The sequence below is a fragment of the Sorex araneus genome, chromosome X (assembly GCF_027595985.1).
Source record: "Sorex araneus isolate mSorAra2 chromosome X, mSorAra2.pri, whole genome shotgun sequence".
Lineage (NCBI taxonomy): Eukaryota > Metazoa > Chordata > Mammalia > Eulipotyphla > Soricidae > Sorex > Sorex araneus.
This window is the reverse complement of record NC_073313.1, coordinates 5,869,333-5,889,971: the sequence shown is the minus strand read 5'-3', so window position 1 is coordinate 5,889,971 and position 20,639 is coordinate 5,869,333.

The following is a 20,639-nucleotide window of genomic DNA, read 5'->3' as shown; positions in this document are numbered from 1 at the left end:
AGGAGAAAAGATTGTGGAAAGTAGAAGATTACAGAAATGGAGGAAACACAAAAGTGTAGAAATCGTAGAAGTTGGAGCAGCATAATAGATGAAGGAAACAGCCAAAGGACAGGGTGATGGAGGGAAGAAGACTACAGGAGGATGATTTCATAGACAGGTAAATAAAAAAGCCAAGTCACAGAGGAGGTGAGTCAGTGAAAAAGAACCCAGCAGGTAAGAGGAGGTCGAGGCAGAATGGACCCAGAATAACATGGAGGAGGAGTACTGAGAAGTGAAAACCAGTAGTAGAGGAGGTGGTAGAGGAATGAAGTGTGAAGATGATGAGGCCTTTGAGAACAAGAGCTGATTTGTAAAACTGTACTGCAGAATTTTTTTCCAGATTCTGGCTATTGTAAACAGTGCTGCGATGAACATACATGTGCAGATGTTGTTTCGATTGTACTTTTTTGCCTCTCTGGGATATATTCCCAGCAGTAGTATTGCTGTGTCAAATGGGAATTCAATATCTAATTTTTTGAGAATCGTCCAAATTGTTTTCCAGAAGGGCTGAACCAGTCGGCATTCCCACCAGCAGTGAAGAAAGGTCCCTTTCTCCCCACATCCTCTCCAACAGAGGTTGCTTTTGTTCTTTTGGATGTGTGCTAGTAGAAATAAGTACCAGGAGGTTGACTCCATGGCTTCGAGGCTGGTCTCACGTTCCGGGGAAAGGGCAACTCAGAGAAGCGATCACCAACTACATTGTAGTCGAAGGCCATGTGGGGGAAGGGAGTTGCGGGCTGAATTAGGGCTAGAGACTGAGCACAGCGGCCACTCAACACCTTTATTGCAAACCACAACAGCTAGTTAGAGAGAGAGAACAGAAGGGAATGCCCTGCCACAGTGGCAGGGTGGGGTGGGGGGGAGATGGGATTGGGAAGGGTGGGAGGGACGCTGGGTTTACGGGTGGAGGAGAATGGGCACTGGTGAAGGGATGGGTTCCCGAACTTTGTATGAGGGATGTATAAGCACAAAAGTGTATAAATCTGTAACTGTACCCTCACGGTGATTCTCTAATTAAAAATAAATAAATTTGAATTAAAAAAATGTACTGCAGGAGAAAATTAAGTGGAGTGTTGGATTACAGAATAAAACAAAATCCGAAGAGGAGGAGGATTGGAGGTACAGAACCAAATGGAAGAGTTGGGGAAGAAGGAGGGATAAAGCAGGCGGAGGAGGAGGTGGTGGAGGGAAGAAGAAAAGAAGAGTAGAGGGGCTGTAACAATAGCACAGCAAGTAGGGCGGTTGCCTTGCACACGGCTGTCCCGGGTTCAATCCCCAGCATCCCATATGCTCCCCCGAGCACCGCCAGAAGTAATTCCTGAGCAGAGAACAAGGAGTAACCCCTGAGAATTGCCGGGTGTGACCCAAAAGGCAAAAAGAAAAAAAAGAGTAGAACAACGAGAGCAGAAAAATATCAGAGGTATTTGAATGGGACATTTGAAGAAGATGTTGATGGGAGGATGTGAAATTGAATTTGTGAATGGAATTTGAGAGGGGGAAGGTCAGGGAAGAGTGGGTAGGACGAGATCCTGGAGGAGAAAGAGACGATGCAGAAATAGAAGAGCAGAAGGAAATGGAGGAAACACAAAAATTTTTGAATCAAACAAGGTGGAGGTACACAGTAGCAAGAGCAAACAGCTGAAGGACCGGGTGATGGAGGGAAGAAGAGAAAAAGAGGATGATTTTGTGGAGAGGTAAGTAAAAACAAAAGAAGTGACAGAGGAGGTGAGTCAGTGAAATAGAACCCATCAAGTAAGAGGAGGTCGAGGCAGAATGGACCCAGTATACCATGGAGGAGGAGGACCGAGAGATGAAAACCAGCAATGGAGGAAGTGGTCTTGGAGTGAAGGTGGAAGACAATGAGGCCTTTGAGAACAAGAGCTGATTAGAAAACCTAGAGCAGGAGACAATAAAGGGGAGTGGTTGAAATGAGAATAAGAGGACTTCCAAAGAGGAGGAGCATTGCAGGTACAGAACGGAATGGAGGAGGTGGAGAAGGAGGGACAAAGCAGGCAGAGGAGGAGGAGGTGGAGGAAGAAGAAAAGAGTAGGACAATGAGCAGAAATATTTCAGAGGTAATTAAAGGGGACATTTGAAGAAGAGCTGGATGAGGGCGATGGTAATTTGAACTTGTGAATGAAGTTTGTGGGGGGGAGCGTCAGGGAAGTGTGGGGAGAGGGAGACCCTAGAGGAGAAAAAGACAATGCAGAAGTAGAAAAGCAGATGGAAATGGAGGAAACACCAAATGTTTGAGAGAAGGTGTTATTGCACAGTAGATGAAGCAAACAGGCAAAGGATGGGGTTATGGTGGGAAGAAGACAAGAAAAGGATGATTTCATAGAGTGGTAAGTAGAAGGAAAGAGAAGGAAAAAGCACACACGATAAGATGGAGTAGGAGGAACCAGAGGAAAAAACTGGTAGTAGAGTAGGTTGTGGAGGAAAAACGAGAGAAGTGGAGGATGCGTTTGAGAACGAATGGTAAGTAGAACTGAAGAGCAGGAGACAATGGAGGCAGGAGACAATGGAGGCAGTATAGTGTAAACAAGAATAAGACAATGTTAGAAGAAGAGGAGGACTTTGAGGAGTTTGAGCGAGAAAACAGGCGGTGGAGGAGTTGGTGGCAGGAAGAAGAGTAGGACAACCTGAAGAGAAATAAATGAAGACGAAGACATCAGAAAAAGAGGTGGATGGGTGAGTGGGAATTTGATTTGTGAATGGAATTTGTGAGGGGGAGGGACAGGGAAGTGTAGGGAGAGGGAGACCTGGAGTGAGTAAGACGATGCAGATGTTGAAGGAGACAGAAATGGAGGAAACAACAAAGTGTTTGAATCAGAGAAGGTGGAGGATCATACTTGATGAAGCAAAGTGGCGATGGATGTGGTGATGGAGGGAAGAAGGCAAGGAGATGACGATTTTGTGTAGAGGTAAGTAGAAGCGAAAAAGAGGTCACGGGGAGGTGAGGCAGTGAAAAGAATCTGTCATGTATGGAAAGGACAGGGAGGTACGATGACAGAGGATGGAAGAGTAGGACCCAGAGGTATAAAACTGGGGGGACTGGTTGTAGGAGGAAAGAAGAGAGAAGTGGAAAATGTTTTTGAGAAGCAGTGGTGAAGAAGAACTGAAGAGCAGAAGACAATGGAAGCATAGTGGTGTGAAAGAGAACAAGACATCGTTAGAAAAGGAGGAGGATTTTGAGCTAAGGAACCAAAATGAGCTTGAGGAGGAGGGAGAAAACAGGCGGTGGAGGAGGTGGTGGAGGGAGAAGAAAAGAAGAGAAGGATAAGTTCATGGATGAGAGTTAAGTGAAAGAATGAAGAGCACCAGATATTAGAGGCAGAGTAGTGAAAACGAAAGAAGGCAACAAGAGAACACGAGCCAGAATTTAAGGTATGATGACAAAGAGAGGAATTGGAGGAGGAGGAGGAGGAGGGAGAAATCAGGAGGAGGAGGAGGAGGAGGCCGTGGTTGGAAGAAGAAAAGACGATGAATTCGAAGGTGAGAGCCAATAAGAAGAACTGAAGGAAAAGGAACTGTGGAGGCTGGAATCTAAAATGGAACATGGACAACATCAGAACAGGAGGAATTGCAGGTACAGGAAACAAATGCTGAGATGGAGGAGGAGGGGAGAAAATATAGGCGGAAAGGAGGTGGTGGAGGGACGAAGAAGAGAAGGGGAGGATGATTGCATGGACGAGAGGTAAGTAGAAGAATGAAGAGAGAAGACAGTGGAAGGATAGTGGTGAAAACCAAAGGGGCAAGAAGAGAGCAGAGTGCAGAATTGGAGTTATGATGCCGAAAGGATTATCTGGAGGAGTCTGAGGAAGAAAACAGGTGAAGAGGAGGTGGTGGTGGTGGAAAGAAGAAAACAAGAGAAGGAGGATTTCGAGGACTAGAGGAAATGAGAAGAACTGAGTGAAGTACAGTGTGCAGGCTGCTTTGAAAATGGAATATGGAGTACATCAGAATAAGAGGAATTGGTATTATGGAGAAAAAAGGCATAGATCGAGGAGTAAGAAGGTAGAAAATGAAAACTCAGTGTATGATAATGGTGCAGAAGAAGAAATGAAAATTAGGACCAGGAGCGGAGAAAAATGTCAGAAGGAGATGAAAGGGACATCAGAATAAGAGGTGGATGGGGAATGGGTATTTGGATTTGTGAGGAGGAATGACAGGGAAGTGTGCGGAGAGAGAGACTCTGGTGGAGAAAAAGACAATGCGGAAGTAGACACGACAAAAATGGAGGGATCACGAATGTGTTTGAATTGGAGAAAGTGGAGAAGCATAGTAGACGAAGCAAAGATGCAAAAGACTGGTGATGTAGGGAAGAATACAAGGAAGAAAATGATTTCTATGAGAGATAAGTAGAAGAGCTGAAATGCAGGAGATAATGGATGCGTAGTGGTGTAAAATAGAACGTTAGAAGAGGAGGGGGCGTTTCCAGATACAAAACAAAAAGGAGGAGTTTGAGGAGGAGGAGAAAGAAAACGGGCTGAGGAGTTGGTGGTAGAAGGAAGAAGAAAAGAAGGCCAATGAGATTGAAGATGAGAAGAAATGGGTGGAACTGAACGGCAGAGGACTTTGGAGGCTGCATTCAAAAATGGAACACGGATGATATCAGACAATGAGAAATGGGAGGTATGGCAAACAAGGGCAAAGATAGAGGAGGAGATGGGAAGAAGAAAACGGGCGGAGAGGATTTGGTGGAGGAATGAAGAAAAGAAGAAGAGAATGAGTGCGTGCACGAGAGTTAAGTAAAAGATGAAGAGCAGCAGACAGTGGAGGGAGTCGTTTCACCAAAACGAAAGGAGGCAAGAAGAGAAGAGAGGGCGGAATTGCAGTTATGATGCCAAAAGGATGTGTTGGAGGAGTCGAAGGGAGAAAACAGGTGGAGCAGGAGATTTTGGCGTGATAAAGAAAGAAGAAAAGGAGGATGAGAGGAAATAAAAAAAAATTGAGTGAAGGACACTGTGGAGACCCAGTTTAAAATGGAACACGGATGACGTCATTATAAGAGGTATTGGAGGTACGGAGAAAAGTGGTGGAGATGGAGGAGTAAGAGGGAAGAAGATGAAAAAGGCGGTGTAGGAGATATGGGTGGGAAGAGAAAAAGAAAGGCAGGACTACAGGCGGAGAAAAACGTCAGAGGATGAAGCGGACATCAGAAGAAGAGGTGAATGGTGGAGTGGGAATTTGAATTTGTGAATGGAATTTGTTGAGGGGGAGGGACGGGAGTTGGGGAGAGGGAGACCGTGGAGGAGAAAAAGACGATGCGGAAGTAGAAGAGGAGACAGAATAGAGGAAACACAAATTGTTTGAATCAGAGAATGTGGAGGAGCACAGTAGACGAAGCAAACAGGTGAATGATAAGGTGATGGAAGAAGATAAGAAGAGGATTATTTTGTGTAGTGGTAAGTAAAAGAGAAAAACAAGACAGAGGAGGTCGAGTCAGAATGGACCTGCAATAACGTGGAGGAGGAGGACTAAGAGTTGAAAATCAGCAGTGGAGGATGTGGTGGGGGATTGAAGGAAGAAGATGATGAGACCTTTGAGAACCAGAGGTAATTAGAAAAACTGTAGAGCAGGAGACAATGAGGTGGAGTGGTGGAAAAAAGAATAAGTCTTCATCCATAGATGAGGAGAATTGGCAGTACAGACTGAATGGAGGAGTTGGAGAAGACAAAGGGACAAAACAGGCAGAGGAGGAGGTGGTGGAGGGAAAATGAGAAAAGATAAGGACGACGAGAGCAGAAATATTTCCAAGGAAGTTGAAGGGGACATTTGAAGAAGAGGTGATGAGGGAATGGGAATTTTAATTTGTGAATGGAATTTGTGAGGGGGAGGTACAGGGACGTTTGGGTAGAGGGAGACCCTGGAGGAGAACAAGATGATGATGCATAGGTAGAAGAACAGATGGAAATGGAGGAAAAACAAAGGTGTTTGAGAGAAGGAGGAAGTGTATAGTAGACGAATCAAACAGGCGAAGGACAAGGTGATGGAATGAAGAAGACAAGAATAGCGTGATTTCATGGAGTGGTAAGTAGAAGGGGAAAAGATGACACAGAAGGCGAAGCAGTGAAAACCCATCAAGTAAGACTAGGATGAAGGGTATGCAGACACAAGAAGATGCAGGAGGAGGATCCAAAAGAATAAAACCGGTGGTAGATGAGGTGGTGGAGAAAGAAGAGATAAGTGGAGGATGCGTTTGACAATGAGAGGTAGTAGAAGAACTGAAGAGGGGGCTAGAGCAATAGCACAGCGGGTAGTGCGTTTGCCTTGCACGTGGCCGACCCGGGTTCAATTCCCAGCATCCCATATGGACCCCTGCCCACTGCCAGGGGTAATTCCTGAGTGCAGAGCCAGGAGTAACCCCTGTGCATCGCCGGATGTGACCCAAAAAGCAAAAAAAAAAAAAGAACTGAAGAGCAGGAGACAATAGAGGCATAGTTCTGTAAACGAGAACAAGACAAGGTAAGAATAAGAAGAGGGCATTGTGGTACTGAACCAAAAGGAGGACTTTGAGGATTTGGAGGGAGAAAACAGGCGGAGGAGGAGGTGGTGGCACGAAGAAGAATAAGAGCAGGTCCACGAGAGGAGAAATAAATCAAAGGAAGATGAAGGGGATATTAGTAGAGGTACATGAGTGAATGGGAACTTGAATTTGTGAATGGAATTTGTGAGGGGGAGGGACAGGGAAATGTGTGAAGCAGGAGAACTGGAGTTGAAAAAGACGATGCGGATGTTGAAGAGGAGATGGAAATGGAGGACACACAAAAGTGTTTGAATCAGAGAAGGTGAAGGAGCATAGTTTACAAAGCAAACTGGAGATTGATGTGGTGATGGAGGGAAGAAGAAAAACAGATGATGATTTTATGGAAAGGTAAGTCGAAGCGAAAAGAAGACAGATGAGGCGAGTTAGTGAAAACAAACCCATCATGTAAGAAAAGGATGAGGAGGTACAGAGACAAAAGACATAAGTGGAGGGCCAGAGGAAGAATACCAGCTGTGCTGGAGGAAAGAGAGTGATTTGGAGGATGCTTTTGAGAACCAGAGGTAAGTAGAAGACCTGAAGAGCAGGAGACAATGGAGGCGTAGTGGTGTAAAAGCCAACAAGACAAGTTTAGAAGAGGAGGAGCATTTTGAGGTAAGGAACCCGATAGGAGTTTGAAGAGGAGGATGAGTTCATTTATGAGAGGTCAGTAGAAGAATAACGAGCAGCGAACAGTAGAGACAGAGTGGTGGAAACGAAAGGAGCAAACAAGAGAACAGGAGTTGTAATTGGAGGTAAGATGCCAAACGGAGGAATTGAAGGAGGAGGAGGGAGAAAATAGGTGGAGGAGGAGGTGGTGGCGGGAAGAAAAGAAGAGGAGGAAGACGAGATGAGAAATTTGTCAGAAGATGAAGGGGATATTAGAAGAAGAGGTTGGTAGTGAAATGGGAATTATATTTTGTGAATGGAATTTGTGAGGGGGAGGGAAAGGGACATGTGGGGATAGGGAAACCAGTAGAAAATAGACGATGTTGATGTAGAAGAGGAGACAGAAATGGAGGTTACACAAAAGTGTTTGAATCGGAGAAGATGGAGCAACATAGTAGACGAAGCAAACTGGTGATGATGGGGTGATGGAGGGAAGAAGACAAGAAGAGGATGATTTCATGGAGAGGTAAGTAGAAGAAAACACCACAAATAGGAGGCCAGTCAGTGATAACGAACTCGTCAAATAAGAGGCGGATGAAGAGGTACAGAGACACAAGAAGATTGATGAAGAGGAGGACCGAGAGTAAGAAAACCAGCAGTGGAGGAGGTGGTGGATGAATGAATGGATAAGAGGATGCGGCCTTTGAGAACAAGAGGTAGTTAGAAAAACCGTAGAGCAGGAGACAATGCGGCGGAGTGGTGGAAAAGAGAAAAAGACTACAACAGAATCATATGGAGGAGTTGGAGAAGAAGGAGGGATAAAACAGGCAGAGGAGGAGGAGGTGGAGGGAAGAAGAAAAGAAGAGGAGGATGAGTTTATGGCGAGAGGTAAGTAGTAGAATGAAGAGCAGCAGAGAGTGGAGGCAGAGTGGTGAAAACGAAAGGAGGCAACATTGGAACAGAAGGTGGTATTGGAGATAAGATACCAAAAGGAGGAGTTGGATGGGAGGATAAGGAGAAAACAGGCCAAGGAAGAGGTGGTAGCAAGAAGAATAAAAGATGCAGAGGATGAGTTCAAGGACGAGAGAATTTGTGAGGAACTGAAGGGCAGGAGACTGGAGTTGAAAATGGAACACCGACAATGACAGACCAAGAGGAATTGGAGGTATGAAGATTGGCGGCAGAGATGGAGGAGGAGGAGGGAAGAAGGAAAGAGTTGGAGGTGTGTGTCGGGAAGGAGAAAAGAGTAGGAGGACGAGAGGAGAAGTATGTCAGAAGACGATGAAGGGGACATCAGAAGAAGAAGTGGATGGTGGAATGGAAATTGGAATTTGTGAGGGGGAGGGTCAGGGAAGTGTGTGGAGAGGGAGACCCTGGAGGAGAAAAAGACGATGCGGAAGTAGAAGAGCAGATGGAAATGGAGGAAACAGAAAAGTGTTTGAGAGAATTTGGAGGAGCATCATAGAGGAAGCAAACAGGTGCAGATGGGGTGATGGAGGGAAGAGGACAAGAAGATGATGATAATGGAGCGTTAAGTAGAAGGAAAAAAAGACAACACAGGAGGTGAGGCAGTGAAACAACCTGACAAGTAAGACTAGGACGAGGAGGTACGGGAGACACAAGAAGATGGAGCAGGAGGAGGAGGATGAGGAGGAGCCAGACAAAACTGGAGGTGGAGGTGGTAGTGGAGGTAATAAGAAAGATGTGTAGGATGCGTTTGAGAACAAGAGGTAAGTAGAAGTACTAAAGAGCAGGAGACAATGGAGTTGTAGTGGTGTAAAATACAAGACTACATTAGAAGAGGTGGAGGATTTCGAGGTACAGAATGTAAAGGAGGAGTTTGAGGAGGAGGAGATGAAGGAAAGAAGAGAAGACGATGACTTCGAGGATGAGAGAAAATGAGAAGAACTGAGGGGCAGGATACAGTTGAGTCTGGAGTAGAAAATGGAATATGGATGACGTCAGAAAAAGGAATGGGAGCTATGGCGAACAAAGGTGGAGATGGAGGAGGAGGAGAAAAGAAGAAAACAGGTGGTGTATAGATGAAGAAAAGAATGGGAGTATGAGTGCAGGGACGAGAGGTAAGTAGAAGAATGAAGAGCAGCAGACAGTGGAGGGAGAGTGGTGAAAATGAAAAGCAGGAAGAGAACAGAGGGGAGAATTGGAGTTATGATGCCTAAAGGATGACTTGGAGGAGTCGGAGGGAGAACACAGGTGGTGGAGGAGATGGTTTCAGAAAGAAGAAAAGATGAGGATTTTATGGACAAGAGGAAATGAGAAGAACTGAGGAAGGACACTGTGCAGGCCGAGTCAAAATTGAAACATGGATGACGTCCGAACAAGAGGCACTGGAGGTACAGAGAAAAAAGGCAGAGATGACGGAGTAAGAGGGAAGAAGAAGAAAACAGGCAGTGGAAGCGATGGCACTGGGTAGTAGAAAAGAAGGGCCGGATCTCAAGTGGAGAAAAACATCAGAAGAAGTTGAAGGGTACATCAGAAGAAGAGGGGGATGGGGAACGGTAGTTTGAATTTGTGAATGGAATTTGTGAGAGGGAGGGACGGGGAAGGGTGGGGTGATGGAAACCCTGGAGGAGAAAAAGAAGATGCTGAAGTAGAAGAGGAGACAGAATTTGAGGAAACACAAAAGTGTTTTAATCGGAGAAGGTAGAGGAGCACAGTAGATGAAGCAAATATGTGAAGGACGGGGTGATGGAATGAAGAAGACAAAAGGAGGATTTCGTGGAGAGGTAAGTAGAAGGAAAAAAGACAACAGAGGAGGCCAGGCAGTGAAAAGACTCGTCAAGTAATTGGACGTCAAGGCAGAATGGAGCCAGAAGAAGAAGGAAGATGAGGACCGAGACGAAAAAAACCAGCAGCGGAAGAGGTGTTATAGGAATGAAGGGAGAAGAGGATGAGGCCTTTGAGAATAAGAAATAATTAGAAAAGCTGTAGAGCACGAGACAATGAGGTAGAATGGTGGAAAAGAGAATAAGACAACATCCGAAGAGGTGGATTGGAGGTGCAGAACTGAATGGAGGGCTTGCAGAAGGAGTGACAAACAGGTATAGGAGCAGATGGTGGAGGGAAGAAGAAATGAAGTTTAGGACAAGAGAAATATCAGAGGAAGATGAAGGAGACATCAGAAGAAGAGGTTGATGTTGAAATGGGAATTTGAATTTGTGAATGAATTTGTGAGGGTCAGGGAGGGTGGCCCTGAAGGATAAAAAGAAAATGCAGAAGTAAACTAGGAGACAGATGTAAGAAACACAAAAGTGATTGATTCGGAGAATATCCAGCACCTTAGCAGATGAAGCAATTAGACATAATACTGTGTGTTGGAGGGAAGAAGACAGGAAGTGGATGGTTTGTTCGAAAGGTAAGTAGAAGAAAAGATGACACAAAGGAGGCCAGCCAGTGAAAAAGACCCCGTCAAGTAAGAGGAGATCGAGGCAGAAGTGATTCAGAAGATGGACCAGGATTATGGAGATGAAGAAATCTTGTGGTGGAGAAGGTGATTGACTAAAGAAGAGAGAAGTGTAGGATACGTTTGAGAATAAGAGGTAAGTAGAAGAATTGAAGAGCAGAAGACAATGGAGGTGGAGTGGTGTAAAAGAGAAAAAGATGATGTCAGATTGGAGCTATGGTAGGGGGCTGGAGCGATAGTACAGCGGGTCGGGCGTTTGCCTTGCACGCGACCGACCCGGGTTCAAATCCCAGGATCCCATATGGTCCTCTGAGCACCGCCAGGAGTAATTTCTGAGTTCAGAACCAGGAGTAACCCCTGTGCATTGCCAGCTTTGACCCCCCCAAAAAGAACAATACAAACAGATTGGAGGTACGGTACTGAAAAAAGGCGTTGGAACAGGATTAGGGAGAAAACGGGGAGAGGTGATGTGGTGGAGGAAAGAACATTAGAAGGGAAGGATGAGATCTTGGACGAGAGCTAAGTAGAAGAATGAAGAGCAGTAGACAGTGAATGAAGAGTGGTGAAAACGAAAGGAGACAAGAGGACAACAGGAATTTGAGGTATTGTGCCAAAAGGAGGAGTTGGAGGAAGAGGAGGGAGTAAATAGGCGAAAGAGGAGTTGTTGGCTGGAATAAGGGAAGAAGAGGATGATTTCGAGGAGGACAATAAGAAATGAGATGAACTGAAGGGAAGGAGACTGTGGAGGCCGAGTCTAAAATGGAATATGGATGACGTCAGAATATACTTAACTGGAGTACGGTGAAAAATGGTGGAGATTGAGGATGGACGAAGAAGAAAACAGGAGGAAAATGAGGAGGTGGCGGGAAGAAGAAAGCGGCAGGATGAGTTGACGGATGAAAGGTAAGTAGAAGAATGAAAAGCAGCACACAGTGGAGGCCAAGTGATGAAAATGAAAGGAGGCAAGAAGAGAATAGGAGGCAGAATTGGAGGTACGAAGCCAAAAGGAGGAGTTCGAGGAGGAGGGATATGGTAGCACGAAGAAGGAAAGAAGAAAAGGATGATTTTGACGATGAGACAAAATGAGTGGAAGTGAAGGGAAGGAGACTGTGGAGGCTGAGTAGAAAAAGGAACATGATCTATGTCAGAATATGAAGAATTGTAGGTACAGAGAAAAAAGATGGAGATAGTTGATGAGGAGGGAAGAAGAAGAAAACAGGTGGAAGATAAGATGCTGGCGGGAAGATGCAAGGAAGGGCAGGACGATAAGTGGAGAAATATGTCAGAAGAAGATGAATGGGACATCAGAAGAAGAGGTGGATGGGGTAATGGAATTTGAATTTGTGAATGGAATTTTTGAGGGTGAGGGACAGGGAAGTGTGGAGGAGGGATACCCTGCAGGGGAAAAGACGATGCAGAAGTAGAAGAGGAGACAGAAATGTATGGGGGGGAAGTGTTTGGAGAAAGTCCAGGAGCATACTAGATTAAACAAGCAGGCGGATGACGGGGAGGTTGAGGGAAGAAGGCGAGAAGAGCATGATTTCAAGGAAAGCTCAGTAGAAGAAAAGAAGACACAGAGCAGGCCAGGCAATGAAAAAGACCCCATAAAATAAGAGGATGTCATGGCAGAATGGAGCCAGAAGAAGACGGAAGAGGAGTACGAAGAAAACCAGCAGTGGAGGAGGTTTTTTGGGAAGGAAGATAGAAGTGGAGGATGCATTTGAGAATGAGCGGTAAGTAGAAGAACTGAAGATCAGGATACAATGGATGGGGAGTGTTGTAGAAGAGAAAATGACGATGTCAGAAAAGGAGGAGGATTGAAGGTTTCCTACTGAAAGAAGTTGGAGCCGGAGGAGGGAGAAAACAGGCGGAAGAGGTGGTAGAGGGAAGAAGAAAAGAAGAGGATGAGCTTGGAACAAGAGGTAAGTAGAAGAATGAAGAGCAGCAGACACTGCAAGCAGAGTGGTGAAAATGAGGGAGGCAACAAGAGAACAGGAGGCGGAATTGGAGGTACAGAGCCACAAGGAGGAGTTGGAGGAGGAGGAGGTGGGAGAGAACAGGTGGAGGAGGAGGTTATGGAGGAAAAAGTAAAGAAGAGGAGGTTGTGCTCGAGGTCGAGAGAAATAAGAAAACTGACAGGCAGGATACTGTGGAGGCTGGAGTCCAAAATGGAGTAAAGATGATATCAGAACAAAAGGAATTGTTCTCACAGAGAAAGAATGCGGAGTTGGAGCAGGAGGGAAGAAAACAGGCAGAGGATGAGATGGTGGCAAGAAGAAGAAAAGAAATGTAGGACAATGAGAGGAGATATATGTCATGAGAAGAGGTGGATGGGGAAATGGGAATTTAAATTTGTGAATGGAATTTGTGAGCGGGAGGGATTGGGAGATGTGGGCAGAGGGAGACTGGAGGGAAAAAGACGTGTAAGTAGAAGAGGAGATGGGAAAGATTGAAACACAAAAGTGTGTGAGTTGGAGAAGGTAGAGGAGCATAATATGCGAACTAAACTTGTGAAGGAATGGGAGAAGGAGGGAAGACAAGAAGAGGATGATTTTGTGGAGACGTAAGTAGTAGAAAAGAAGATGACACAGGGGAGGGGAGATAATGAAAAAGATCCCGTCAAGTAAGAGGAGGTCGAGGCCGAACAGAGCCAAAAGAAGATCGAGGGGGTGGTTGGAGAGGAAGAAAACTGGCGGTGCAGGAGTTGGCGGAGAAAAGAAGTGAGAAGCAGAGGATGCGTTTGAGAACGAGAGGTAAATAGAAGAACTGAAGAGCAGGAGACAATGCTGGTAGTCTGAAATAAAATAAAAATGAACGACCTTAGAATAGAAGGAGGATTTGGACTTATGTAGCCGAAAGGAGGAGTTCAGGATGGAGAAGTGAGAAAACAAGAGTACGAGGAGATTGTGGAGGAAAGAAGAATGCTGGGAAGGATGCGTGCATGGACGAGAGGTAAGTAGAAGAATGAGGAGCAGCAGACAGTGGAGGCGTAGTGGTGAAAAATAAAGGAGGCAACATCAGAACAGGACATGGAATTTGAGTCACAAAGCCAAAGCAGGAACTCGAGGAGGAGGAGGGAGAAAACAGGCAGCGGAGGAGGAGGTGGTGACGGGAAGAAGAAGAAAAGAGGAGGAGCTTGAGGATGAAAAGAAATGAGAACTAAAGGCAGGAGACTTGGAGGCTGGAATAAATAATGGAACAAGGACAACGTCAGAGCAAGAGGAATTGGAGTTATGGAAAATGAAGGTGGAGATGGAGGAGGAGGAGGGAAGAAGAAAACAAGTGGAGGGGGAGGTGGTGGTGGAAAGAAGGGTAGGATGACGAAAGGAGAAATATGTCAGAAGATGAAAGAGACGTCAGAAGAAGAGGTGGAATGGGAGAATGGGAATTCAAGTTTGTGAATGGAATTTGTGAGGGGAAGGGACAGGGAGGTTTCGGGAGAGGGAGAACCTGGAGGAGATAAAGACAATGCGAAAATCGAAGAGGAGATGGAAGTGGAAGACACATAAAAGTGAATCAGAAATGTGGAGGAACACAGTAGACAAAGCAAACAGACTAAGAACGGGGTGATGGAGGGAAGAAGATAAGAAGAATGATTTCTTAAAGAGGCAAGTAGAAGCAAAGAAGACGACACAGTGGAGGCGTGGCAGTGTAAGAGTACCTGTCGAGGAGAGTGAGGAGGTACGGAGTTACAAGGACACAGAGGAGGAGGACCGAGATGAAGAAAACCAACAGTGAAGGAGGTGGCGGAGAAATGAAGAGAGAAGAGGATGAGGCGTTTGAGAATGAGAGGTAAGTAGAAGAACTGAAGAACAAGGGACAATGGAGGCGGAGTGGTGTAAAAGAGAAAAAAAGCAATGTCAGAAGAGGAGGATTTTGAGGTACGGAGCCGAAAGGAGGAGTTAGATCAGTAGGAGGGAGAAAACAGGTGTAGGAGATGGTCATGGAGGGAAGAAGAAAATAAGGAGAGGATGAGTTTGTGGATGAAAGGTAAGTAGAAGAATGAAGGGAATCAGTCAGTGGAGGCAGAATAGTGAAATAGAGAGGAGGCAGAAAGAACAGGAGGTGGAATTGGAGTCATGGAGCTAAAAGGAAGAGGGGGAAAACATGGAAGAGTTGGTGGTGGGAAAAAGAAAAGAGGAGGAGGATGTGTTTGAGGATGTGAAGAAATTGAAGAACTGAAGGGCAGGAGACTGGAAGCTAAAGTCGAAAATGGAACGTGCACTACATCTGAAGAAGAGGAAATGGAGGTATGGAGAACGAAGGCACAGATGGAGGAAGGAAGAAGAAAAGAAAAGTAGGACAACGAGAGGAGAAATATGTCAGACGAAGAAGAATTGGACATCAGAAGAAGAGGTGGATGGGGGAATGGGAATTGGAATTTGTGAATGGAATTTGTGAGGGGGAGGCACAGGAAGTTGTGGGGAGAGGGAGACCCTGGAGGATAAAAAGGTGATGCAGAATTAGAAGAGGAGACAGAATGGAGGAAAGACTAAAGTGTTTGAATCAGAGATGGTGGAGGAGCATAGCAGATGAAGATGTCAGAACAAGAGGAGGATTTGGAGGTACAGAGCAAAAGAATTGGAGAACGAAGGTGAAAACAGGCTGAGGAGAAGGCGGTGGAGGGAAGAAGAAAAGAAGGGGAGGATGGAGGAGAGGTACCACCCCACTCCCAGGTGTTTGCATAACAAATTAAATTCCTCTTTGATTACTTGAGTTTCTGTGGACCATTAATGGTGTTTCGGTGCACATCATCCTGACACACACCTGCCACTGGGTACCCACGTCCCTCCCCCAAGAACTGGGTGTTGCCTTTGGCCTTTCTTTCTCTCTGTCTGTGTATATTTAAGTTCTGCCTTTGAGAGATCACTGTGTAAGTCCCTGTTCCTCAGACTGGCTGGACTGTACGTGATGTTCATCGTTCCATTCACGGGTCTGCAGACTGCATGATTTTATTCTTAGAGCAGCCCAGGTCTTATTATTTGTCTATCTCTCTCAGCTACATAATCCCTTGTTTCATAGTTGGGTTTTTGCGTGTTTTCCACGTCGGGACTAAGCACTGCAGTGGACACAGGCGTGCATGGGTCCTTTAGAATGGAAGACTGTGTGTGTGACAAATCAAAACCTTTCTATGTAGCTTCAAAACTGAAGAGCTGGAAGTTCCTTTAGGCCCTGGAGACCACTCACAAGGTCTGGGCACTTGCTTTGCATGTTGAAAGTTCAGAGTTTGAGACTCTGGGGCCCCGCAGGAGGAATACTGAGCCGGGAGTACTTCCAGGTATTGTCGGTCTGGCCCCCTGGAGCAGAAACAAATAACTTCCTGTGGCTTGGTAACACGGACAGTTGTTCTGTCTAACCCAGACCACAGAAATGACATATTCAGGCATGAAAATCGATGACCCTTATCTGAAAGATATTTAAGCCAGGCATTTAAAGAGATAAGTAGAAGAATTTTCTCCTCCAACTCCCTTTTTAAGTGAATTTATTTGTCCAGAGGTCAAAGTTCCTTAGTTTTGTCTCTGGATAGTTTTTTTTTTGCTTTTTGGGTGGTGAACATCTGGCGGTGCTCAGGGTGTACTCTTGGTTCTGCACTCAGGAATTACTGCTGGCAGTGCAGGGGGTACTAGATGCGATGCTGCGATCAGACTTGATTCTGTCACTGAAAGGGAAACATACTACGAGCTGTTCTATCACTCTGACCCCCCTGGTTATTTTTTTTTAATTTTTTTTGGTTTTTGGGTCACACCCGGCGATGCACAGGGGTTACTCCTGGCTCTTCAGTCAGGAATTACCCCTGGAGATGCTCAGGGGACCATGTGGGATGCTGGGATTAGAACCCGGGTTGGCCACGTGCAAGGCAAATGCCCTACCCGCTGTGCTATCGCTCCAGCCCCATGGTTATTATTTTTTAATTGTTTAAGCACCCTGAAATTCAGTTACAAAGTTGGGTTTAAGTCATACAGTGTTGCAAGGCCAGTTCCTCCACCAGTGCACATTTCCCACCACCAATGTCCCCAGTTTCTCTTCCGCCACCCTCCCCCCAGCCTGTCTCTATGGAAGACACTTTCCTTCTCTTTCTCTGTCTCTGTCTCTGTGTCTCTTCCCCTTTGGCATTATGGTTTGCAAACAGGTACTGAGAGTTATCCTGTTTGTCCCTTTATCTCCTTTCAGCATGCAGCTCTTGTCCAGAGTGATCATTTCCAGCCATCTTTGTCCTGGTGGTCCCTTCTCTGTCCCCTGCCCTCCCACAGCCACTGAGGCCATGTTGTGTGTTGGGGTCGGCTGGGAGCATCTCTACCCTCTTCCAGCAGGTGGCAGTGGTGCGCTCTCCGACCCTGGCCCTGGGCCTGGTGGCTGAGCACTTCCCTTCCCTTCTGTGGAAACAGACTCAGGGTGCAAGCAGCAAAGCCCAGTCGGTGTCATGGGCCCCTCCTATTTAGTTCTCGGCCTTGGAGTCTCATAATCACAGCCAAAATCAGATCAAACAGAACTGAGCACGGCTCCTCATGATATGTAAAGGTTATTATGACCCCAGATGGTCCCAACGACCCCCCCAAAACAATCAATGTCACTGTCATCCCGTTGCTTATCGATTTGTTCGAGCGGACACCAGTAACATCTCTCATCGTGAGACTTATTGTTACTGTTTTTGGCATATCCAAAACACCAAGGGTAGCTTGCCAGGCTGTGCCGTGCAGGCGCGATACCCTCTGTAGCTGCCAGGCTCTCCGAGAGGGGCGGAGGAATCGAAAACGGGTCGGCTGCGTGAAAGGCGAATGCCCTACTGCTGTGCTATCGCGCTAACCCTTCCCAAAACAATAGAAAATGATAATTATTTACATAGATTTTTCGACTGGTTCAGCACCTCCATGTCTATACGAAGAAAGCCAGAGTGAGAAAGCCACGAACAGATGCCTGTCTTCAGAAACTCTCCAGCTCATTCGTCAACGTGGTTTGGCAGGAGCCTCAGGCAACCAAAAGCTAAAGTCTGAGCTCACAAAGCTGTGCAGAGATACGATAAAGGAAGACATCAAAGAGAGAAGAGCAGCAGTGTTGGCCAGTGCAGCAGAAGCCGGGAAAAATATTCGCAATGCTCACTTGCCTTCGCCAATTATTAAACCAAGATGACTGCTCTCCGACTTCCCTATGGATCTATCACATCCTCCAGAAAGGCAATAGACAAAATTATTCATGACTTCCACTCGGATCTCTTTAACAGCCATGTCCACCTGCCCACATACCAAATTCCGCAGGATGGATATGTCATTCCCAACGTTCTCTCTTATGAAATCCGACAGGCCATTTTGCTGGTAAAGACACGTACAGCACCTGGTCCGGACAATGTCAGACCCGAACGCCTGAAGAATCTGCCTCCAGTACTCATCAATACACTGGTCCAACTCTTCACATACTACCTGTCTGAATGCAAGGTTCCGTCCCAGTGGAAAACCAGTAGGACCGTTCTGTTGTACAAGGAAGGAGACATCCACGACATCGGCAACTATCGCCCAATCTGCCTGCTGTCTGTCGTCTACAAGTTGTTCACTCGTGTCATCCTGAATAGAATAGGCAGAACACTAGACGAAGGACAACCATGCGAGCAAGCCGGGTTCTGAAGAGGATACAGAACGATAAACCATATCCACACAGTGACCAAACTCATTGAAATTTCGAGAGAGTTCAAGATGCTGCTCTGTCTAACGTTCATCGACTTAAAGAAGGCCTTCAATTCTGTTGAGACAGAGGCGGTCATCGAAGCCCTGGCCAAACTAGGCGTTCAAACTCAGTATATCAAAATCCTCCTCGAGCTGTATTGTGGATTCACCACCAGGATCTCACCTTTCTATAAGGAAGTGATTATTGATGTAAAGAGAGGGGTGTGGCAGGATGATACCATTTCACCGAAACTCTTCAGTGCCACCCTTGAGAACATCATGCGACACCTGGAATGGGAAGGAATGGGAGTGAAGATAGACGGTCGGCAATTACACCACCTCTGCTTCACTGTTGACATCGTTCTCATAATGCCAAACATTAGCCAAGCGGCACAAATGCGGGCCGACTTCGAGTACGAGTGTGGAAAGGTCGGACTGCAGCTGAATCTTAAAAAGACGATGTTCTTGAAAAACGAACTAGTCCCTGAAGCTCCATTTGCTCTCAATGGAATAAACATCTCCAAATGCAGCAGCTATGTGTACCTGGGTCAGGAAATCAACATGGGAATGACTTGGTGCCAGAACTGCTCAGGAGGAAGAGAGTAGTGTGGAATGCATTTAAGAGCGATGAAGAGGTAGTTAAGAGAACGAAGACCCTCCAACTCCAGGCACATCTTTACGATTCCACCTTCTTCCTGCACTAACATATGCCTCAGAGACCTGGGCCCTTCGCAAACAGGATGAGAATTCTATTAGGGTATCCCAAAGAGGAATCGAAAGAGCTATGCTGGGAATATCATGTCTCACTCAAGTGAGAGAAGGAATCCAGAGTTCTGACCTCCATCGATGGTCAAAAATCTGGGATGCTGTCTCGTTTGCCAAGGCATCAAAATTAAAATGGGCCAGTCATGTAATGCGATTCAGGGACAAACGCTGGACTAGAACTGTTACCGACTAGATTCCTGAGGAGGGGAGGGCTGTAAGGCTGTTCTAGGGGATGCCTGGGAGAAGCCTGTGCCCCGAGAGAAGGTATTTATGGGGACATCACATATTTTTAGTAAGAACAGGAAGAAGTAGGAATTCGGACTACATGACATACCCTCTCAGAGAATGGAATAGCCCTAGTCAAAAAAAAAATCATAGCAAAATGTGAATAGAATATCATGTTTTCCCTGCTGACATAATCCGCCATTGTTGTTCTGGAAATGTCCTTTAGATGAACTCAATCTTCTCCATGAGAACATGGAGAACATGGTGAGAAGGTGCCAACCCTGTAATGCTTATGGATGAACTTCAGCAGAGAGGTCAGTTTCTGTTCAGCAGACAGGACATGGTGTGGATTTTGTCCAGTAGGATCTCTACGTTTTGGTTTTGCTTTGGAACCACATTTGGTGCTCAGAACTTACTCCTGGCTCAGTGCTCTGGAGTCATTCCTGGTTGGGCTGGGTACCTTATGAGGATCTGGTAAATTGAACTCAGGTCTCATGCAGTAAGTTGAGTTCCCTGACCACTACACTACCTCTTTGGCCCCCAGGAAACTTAAGAGTGTATGATGATAGGAAAGAGCACTTCTAGGTAATACTGAGGTCACCTGAACTCCCGGATTCCCAAGAACTCAGAAAATAGGATGCAAATAAATCGCCACATCTTTGGGCATAAAGCACATCATGGGGTGTATACTAGAGCACACAGGGCACTTGGTCCCCTGAGCACTGAGACAGGAGTCAGTCCTGAGCACAGCCCAAACAAACAACCCATAAAAACAGGTCAGGAAGACACATGCTCCCTTGAGTGTCAGATGCAGCTTGTTCTGTCTTTGTTCCGGGGCTGACGAGAATGTTTAGGGCTCAAGTGAGTTTGGAGGGAGCTTCTGTGTGTTTGGTGTTGCATCTCCACAGCCGCCCATGGAGGGGCTGCGAGACGGCGCCAAGGGCTGCTTTGCTCTTTCCAGGCTGCTTGGGGGTCTGGGTGCTATTCCAGATGCTCCACGACCCCCAGTGTCTCTGGAAGATGCAGAGCAAACACAGAACTGACTCCTCTTTGTGTAGTTATCCCTCACTACACCTGGGTAAGTGCACACGCACACTCACACACACGCACATTCACACACATACACGATGTTTTTCCATCTCTTACTTTAGAAACTGCTATAGTATCTATGAAACCATTCCCAATCATTTTTACCCTTCCCGGTGGCTTGCCTCAGCATGAATGATGTGTTTTCTTTACTTGAGGCTTGATAAATGAACGATGTGTTTACTTTCTTTACAGGATGTAATCTTTCGTAATTACCAGAGTCCTGATGCTTGGTGCTGCCTGCGGGTTACGTCCCTGATCCGAGAGGCAGGGACGTCTCTGCTCTGATGACTGGAGGCTTTATCTCACC